This window comes from Schistocerca piceifrons, chromosome 5, assembly GCF_021461385.2.
Source record: "Schistocerca piceifrons isolate TAMUIC-IGC-003096 chromosome 5, iqSchPice1.1, whole genome shotgun sequence".
Taxonomy (NCBI): Eukaryota; Metazoa; Arthropoda; class Insecta; order Orthoptera; family Acrididae; genus Schistocerca; species Schistocerca piceifrons.
The window spans coordinates 471,268,624-471,276,727 of NC_060142.1; positions in this window are offsets into that span (position 1 = coordinate 471,268,624).

An 8,104-nucleotide genomic window follows, 5' to 3' on the forward strand; every position below is an offset into this window, starting at 1 on the left:
GAACTGTATTTATTGTAAATAGTTCTTATCAAGCTCAAAGCTCGTAATATCTGCTCTCAATAGTCAATAAAGGAGCGTTGCACTTTTGTTTTTAACGAGCTCATAAAATTCCACGGTAGCCGATCTATTTAACAATGCGCGTTCAACTGCTACGTTCATGAACCGACACTTATAGGCAAATAAAGGTATTCGATAATTCCCATAAATGCTTACTGGCCGCGTTTGTTCTTTTATGTTAAGAGATCAAAAGGCAGTTTAGCAGCGGAATGGATTTGAAATCACGACCGCAACTCGGATTCTCACATCTGGAAAAATCTTTCATGCCTTAGAATTTTACGGCGTCGTGTGAAATAGCTCTTTATAGTCGCAATTACTTTGTAACGTTACGCTGAAAATTAATTCAAGCAAAAGAAAAGATAGCTGCTCTTTTATGACTGAAAAGAACATAAAGACAAGAGTTGAACTGAGCTGTTTGTAATATAGTCGTAATCCCTCTATCCAAATAACTGATTTCAATCTAGCCGCAGAAAATAATGAAATGTAGATATACAACTCGGGAAGGTGGCAGCTATGCTAATAATTTTGCAGACGGCAGTTGCGGCCTTCAAAATGCAGTCAACAAAAACGTTTTCCTAATGAAGATAAGGAAGTATTAAGCTAATCGAAGATGAGTGTAAGCTTGGAATGCGTCTTCGCGTAAATGTATATAAAAAGTAGCTGGTTCTTGTATTTCTTCAACGTCCTTGCTGTTATTCTCAATATTAACAATTACTGAAGGAATTGGATGACGATTTGCTATTAGGTAAATACGTAAATGGTACAGAAAAACTTGCACTTAAGTACCAGCTTATTGTCTGTCGATTTTGAATAAAGTTCTTTTTCACAAAGCTTGACACTTTAAGTCACTAAGTACCCTATTAATGTGAAAGACCTTTAATTACAAATATATTTCACGACTTAACTAGCTTTGACTTTGAGACAGTTATAAGCCTGTCATTTCAACAAGCCGTGCCGTGCTTCAAGAATGTCGGACACCAGCAATATACTCGCTCTCGCTCTATACTAGCGACCACTCTGAGAAGACAACATTGTCCTTTACAAGTGCATTAAGGGGAGTAACAATACCTCGTTCTGATAATGTTAAGTTGAATATATTTACATCCCGTTTTTTCAGGAACTGTTTAAGGTAATAAACTAAACTTTGCCAGGATATAGAGCCATATCTTACAAATTCACTCTTATTCTATCAATTATCTGACTTTGTTAGGAACAAGGTATGATTTTTTAATGAAGGCCTTAAAAATATATTTTTTATGATCAAACAATGAGTGCTACCTCCACACTGTAGATCCACATAAACTTAATACCCCTATAAATAAGGGAAAACATTTCAGAGATTTAACTTAAGTAGTTTCTGAGATGATAAAAGTCAGTTTCCCAGAAATTGCACTTGAAAGCTGAAGTAAAGAAAAACTCACTATTGAATGAAGAGACAGGCTAAAACTCTCCAGCTTCGTAAATTTTTTTCTTCTTGAGGATCAACCAGACACTGTTTCTTTCTCCATCTGAGGGATATTGCTGATTCTGTTGTATTTTTGACCATAATTTCTGCCTTGGAGATTCGCTGTCCATCCAGTTCTTGTAGGATTGCTCAGACTTAATTCCAAATTGCTTGAGAACCTTTATTCTGCATGAATTTCAATCATCGAAGGCGATCACAGTGTAGCTGACCCCAATCTTCAGTGTTTTTAATCCAACAAATACGTTTTGAGCACCCTGGTCCATACGAAATAATTGAAAGATTCATTTACGATTTGAGTTTTTCCTGCGAGGCATTTCTTCAGAAGATCTGGATGTGCTAGATCTTTATATACTGGCTTTATTACTGCTCTAACAGCTTCCGGGATGCTGTTTCCATGGGTGTATTCAGTTCCTGCTGTCTCAGCTTTGCGTTACTTCCACCAGTAAATTGAACAGCACTACAGACTGTATGTATTCTTTTTAATGGCTTTGACACACTATCCACTTAGCTCATTGACTGATTTGTCAGTCAAATTTCCGCTAGTAGTCTTGCCATCTTCAAGTTTTTGCTAGAAAAGTTGTGCCTGATTTTACGCAATCAGGTATCCGTTCGTTTCTGCACATGACAGACACATTCTAATTTTTTTCGGTGTTAGTCCTCATAGGGCCTGCAGTCAACTAGTGATTTGAATGCACTAGAATCACCATCACAAATGAATTTAGCATAGAACCTGATAGGGAAATCTTTTTACACAGTTGATGAATATGTGAAAGAAAATGTATATAATCACTAAATTTGTAAGTTTTGTACATTTAGTATAATTTCATAGGCATATGGCAATTATGTATTGATATTCCTGGAATATTTAGTTTATCTTGACTCCTGTATATATTACACATCCTTAACATGTGAAACAAAAATGTTCTGTTAACTGAATATGCTGTTGTTTAGCTGATATCTTATTTACATTGTATCTTTTATTTATGTAAGATATATTTCAACTGTGTACAAGCTGACACATTCCATATCATAAATATATTACTCATCCTTAACATGCGAAACACAATTTTCTGTTAATTGATTGTGCTGTTGTTTAGTTGATTTATATATACATTGCATCTTTTTATTGTATTTATACAAGTTATATTTGAACTATGTAGAATCTGACACGTTCCGTATCCTTGCGATTTACTCGCTACCACGATCTATGGAACATGAAATGAAATAAATAAAAAATAAAATAAAATAAATAGTGTACCCACGTTGTTCTGGAGAGAGTTGAAAGATCTTCGCAGCTGAGGCACTTTCCGTTACTCCACTGCATTCTTCATATGTTTCCTGACAGTTGCGTCCATGCAATTATTTCTTTTCGTTATTGGTACCCACTTTTGTGCATCCCTGGCAATGTTATGACAATACTTCAACATCGAGCACCTTCCTTGTATGAGTTCTTATAGCAGCTGCACAAGAAGTTTTGAATTTATGGTCCCTTTTCTGTCATTATCCGTCAAATGCTTTGCAAACGTCGTTTTTACCATCATTTTCTGCAACTGGTTCCACTGTTACAGATTTCATTGATTCTTTTGCAGTTACTCTTACTGTTCCCCCTAAAGCATCTGTGTTGCTTGAAACGTTAGCAGGGGGGTGGGGGCATCAAAGATTCATAAGCGCACAAAAACTTTTTCCAGCCCTAGGGCCCTTACCGATTCATCTCAGTCCACAGAAATATCTGACGTTCGTCTCAGAAAGTTTATTGTTTTTACTTTTTCCTTTCTTATTCTCACAACGCAAACAAGATACTTCCAAACAGAACTAAACCGCTCCTTTTGAAGACATTTTCAGAAATTGTTGTATCTCCACAACACAAATTACTGCGTACAGTTTGATTAAAGATCGTTTTTAGTACATTTAAACCTACTATTAAACTGATACCACCGGCACTGGTTTCACTATACTTCATAATGTTCACAAGCTTCTTCTTGGAAGCACTTGGTGGTGAAGGACTTTGTTCAGTGTTCTTGACCAAATCTCATTCACTGGACGTAAACTTCCAACAGGACATGTTCCGTAGAATTTATTTCCCTTACTACTTCTCTTCTTAAATATTCCTTTTGGTGGAGTCATATTAATGAGCAACAAGTCCAAATACACACAATGAAAGGTATGATGCGCCTTAAAAAACGTGGATGATACCATGCATTGTATCATAAACAGGAAGTGATATCACAGCAACCAATACAGCCAACCTATAGTGCTCAGAGCCATTTGAACCATTTTCTTACTGCTATTTAGGATTTTCTCTGTCCTAGGTGTAATGCAAATAGAATTTCGCATTCACGAGGTGCTTTCCACTGTTCTTGACAAATATCAGCAACTTGTAATCACTGCGAGTAACAACTTTGTGATGATAATGGTACAGGTTTTCAGCGTGTAAGGTGGTGTAATGCTGTCAAACTGCTTACAGTAACGTTAATGGTGGCGCACATAATCTAGCACCGACTACCTGAGTAAAGATAGTGTGGTGGCGCCGTCGCTTCTCTTTATTTGGCATCAGCTTGAGTAATCTGATTTAACGAACGTAGTACTACATTCACGAGCTGCTAATGATACAGTATGACTACGGAGATCATTGTGTAGGTATTACATTAATTCTACAGTGAATTGCTCGACAAATATTACTGTCACTACACTGGTACTCTATGTTGCATTTGGTTAAGTGATCAACTCACTGCAATCGTGCTTCTACTGTTCGTAATTACTTGTATACTGACCATTCGTTATTTGACTAAATACGCACTACAATCTGATTTGCATGTATATGACATGGGTTAGCGCCTCACAAAGCAATGACTACGGAATGGATCTCGTTGAAGTCCTGTTACATTGATGGCAAGACAAATGTTCGCAAATCAGCTGCATTGCCTCAAAAACAGTTGCATCTTAAATATCGAAGGACAGACGTCGACACTGTCACAGGGCGTTCAAATACAGCGACAGCGGCAGATGAAAATTTGTGCCGGACCGTGCTTCGAACTTGGACCTCCTGCTTACTAGGCAGACGCGCTGACCATTGCACTATTGGGACACAACGGCCAAACTGCCAACAGGACCTACCTACACACGCTCCTCGTCAGACGCAAATTCCCATCTTTGCCGCATACCACATACGCGGTACTCCCCCCTCCCCCCCCCTCCCGGTCCGTTGTTCCACTCGTTCGCAGCAACACTGTATTCCGGCGAGGGTTCGGACGATACGCTGAGTCTTGCACTGAAAACTTTCGATGGCCAGTCGAGACCCGAATAATTATACAGGATGTTTCAGGAGGAATAGTAAAGGTGGTAGTATAGACAAATACAGAAAAAATGCCATATAACATGCGTCCAATTTTTATTGAGTACGTACAGATGGGTCCAATGCATTTTCGTTTCGTTTGTTGGTCCTTACAGGACCCTGTTGTCTACACTTCTTTGAAAAGGAGCTTCGAGCTTTATTTGAAGAGGTTCCTTCGGCTACAAGAATGCGTATGTTCCTCCAGCATGACGAGGCTCCTGCACATTGTAGTCGTCAGGTGACTCATCATCCAAACCTAACATTTCCTGGAGTCCGTCTCCGTAGCGCAGCGGTAGCGTTACCGCTTACCAAGCAAGGGGGCCCGTGTTCGATTCCCGGCAGGGGACTGGGTGTTGTGTGTCCTTCATCATCATCACTGACACGCAAGTCGCCGAAGTGGCGTCAACTAAAAAGACTTTGCAATACGGCGGCCGAACCCCGAAGGGGATATCTCGGCCAATGAATGCCATACGATCATTTCATTTCCCGGAAGGTGCAACAGTAGATGGGGGCACTTTTCTTGGCCACCAAGGTCCTCGGACCTTATCCCTTTCGATTTTTGCCTGTGGGGATGGTTGAAAGGCGAAGCGTACAAAGAAAAAGTAAACCCACGAGCCGATTTGATGTTTCGGATTATGAATAGTACAGCCCTCATTAAAGATGACCTTAGAAAAGCTATACGTGTTGTTATCAAGAGAAGTCAAAAGTGCATGGAAGTTCGTGAGGGAAAATTTAAAATTAACTTTGGAAGTCATTTGCCTTTGCTTCAGTTTGTCGGGATTGCGTACTAACAGCTGTATCTTTGTACTCAGTAAAAAGTGAACATATTTATATGTAATTTTTTATGCAATTCGTCATACTACCACCTGCTAAAATGTCTATTGTTCCTCCTGAAACACCCTGTATATGCATATATATGTGGTGTCTGTTCTTTCGGGCATGACAAATAGAAAAGGCACCACGAACCTGGGTTCGAACCCGGTCAGGCACAAATTTTCATCTGCCGCCGCAGCTGTATTTTAACGCTCTGTGACAGCCTAGACATCTGTCCTTCGAAATTTAATTGATTAACAAGGCTGGGTGTTTCCATTCGTGGTGTCTGTTCTTCTTTCGGACATGCTTGAAAGAACAGACACCACACACACACACACACACACACACACACACACACTCACTTCTATCTTAAGTGCTATTCGGAAAATGTTTGGCAGCTCAGTGATAGAGGCGGACTGAAGCTGCATTCACCTACTCATTGCACTGGATAATAGTTGCAATTTTCTGAACAATTCATGTTTAATAAGTGAAAGCGATTTGAAAAATTTACGTTGCGAGATGGCTACTTTATACGTTAATTATAGTGTCTCTCATCGTTTACTTCATGGGGAACCTGCTTCTTTCTACCCTAGCCTATACTACAGCAATGAGAGAATGTTCACATTCTTGATACCTCACTGAATGTGCAACTGCAACTGTTGCCAAAGATTCAAATCCCACTGGAAAATTATATTTCAAGTCAGATGGTTTTTCTCCTCCTCTACTGTCACTGAAAACGATCACAACGAAAAGAACAGGAATCCTACGAAACCCTTGAGTTCCTCCTGCGGTGCTGTGCAGATGAAAAAAGTAGTTTTTCATAATTATCAGATGACAGATGGAGTTTATCAGATTTAACTAATTATGACTGAATTATTAATTGTTGGTTCGCAGGCGCTTTTCTGTCGCTTATTTAACTATTTTTTGAGTGTAAGAGCTGGAAGAACAGAAACGTCAGATTTTCGTGGAAAGGAAGATTATCGGTATGCCTCTGTGTGGGCTCTAATCTCTGTGATTTTATCCTCATGGTCTCTTCGCGAGATATACGTAGGAGAGAGCAATATACTGCTTGACTCCTCGGTGAAGGTATGTTCTCGAAACTTCAGCAAGACCCCGTACCGATCTACTGAGCGTCTCTTTTGCAGAGTCTTCCACTGGAGTTTATCTATCATCTCCGTAACGCCTTCGCGATTACTAAATGATCCTGTAACGAAGCGCACTGCTCTCTCTTCGATCTTCTCTGTCTCTTCTATCAACCCTATCTGGTACGGATCCCACACCGGTGAGCAGTATGCAAGCAGTGGGCTAAAAAGTGTACTGTAACCTACTTCCTTTGTTTTAGGACTGCATTTCCTTAGGATTTTTCCAATGAATCTCAGTCTGGCATCTGCTTTACCGACGATTAATTTTATATGGTCATTCCATTTTAAATCACTCCTAATGCCTACCCCCAGATAATTTACGAAATTAAGTGCTTCCAGTTGCTGACCTGCTATATTGTAGCTAAATGATGAAGGACCTTTCTTTCTATGTATTCGCAGCGCATTACACTTGTCTACATTGAGATTCAATTGCCATTCCCTGCACCGTGCGTCAATTCGTTGCAGGTCCTGCTGCATTTCAGTACAATTTTCCATTGTTACAACCTCTCGATATACTACAGCATCATCCGCAAAAAGCCTCAGTGAACTTCCGATGTTATCCACCAGGTCATTTATATATATTGTGAATAGCAACGGTCCTACGACACTCCTCTGCGGCACACCTGAAATCACTCTTACTTCGGAAGACTTCTCTCCATTGAGAATGACATGCTGCGTTCTGTTATCTAGGAACTCTTCAATCCAGTCGCACAATTAGTCTGATAGTCCATATGCTCTTACTTTGTTCATTAAACGACAGTGAGGAACTGTACCAAACGCCTTGCAGAAGTCAAGAAACACGGCATCTACCTGGGGACCCGTGTCTATGGCCCTCTGAGTCTCGTGAACGAATAGCGCGAGCTGAGTTTCACACGATCGTCTTTTTCGAAACCCATTCTGATTCCTACAGATTAGATTTCTCGTCTCCAGAAAAGTCATTATACTCGAACATAATACGTGTTCCAAAATTCTACAACTGATCGACGTTAGAGATATAGGTCTATAGTTCTGCACATCTGTTCGACGTCCCTTTCTTGAAAACTGGGATGACCTGTGCCCTTTTCCAATCTTTCGGAACGCTACGCTCTTCTACAGACCTACGGTACACCGCTGCAAGAAGGGAGCAAGTTCCTTCGTGTACTCTGTGTAAAATCGAACTCGTATCCCATCAGGTCCAGCGGCCTTCCCTCTTTTGAGCGATTTTAATTGTTTTTCTATCCCTGTCATCTGTGTGACAATCTAGAGAAGGAAATTCAGTGCAGTCTTCCTCTGTGAAACAGCTTTGGAAAAAGACAT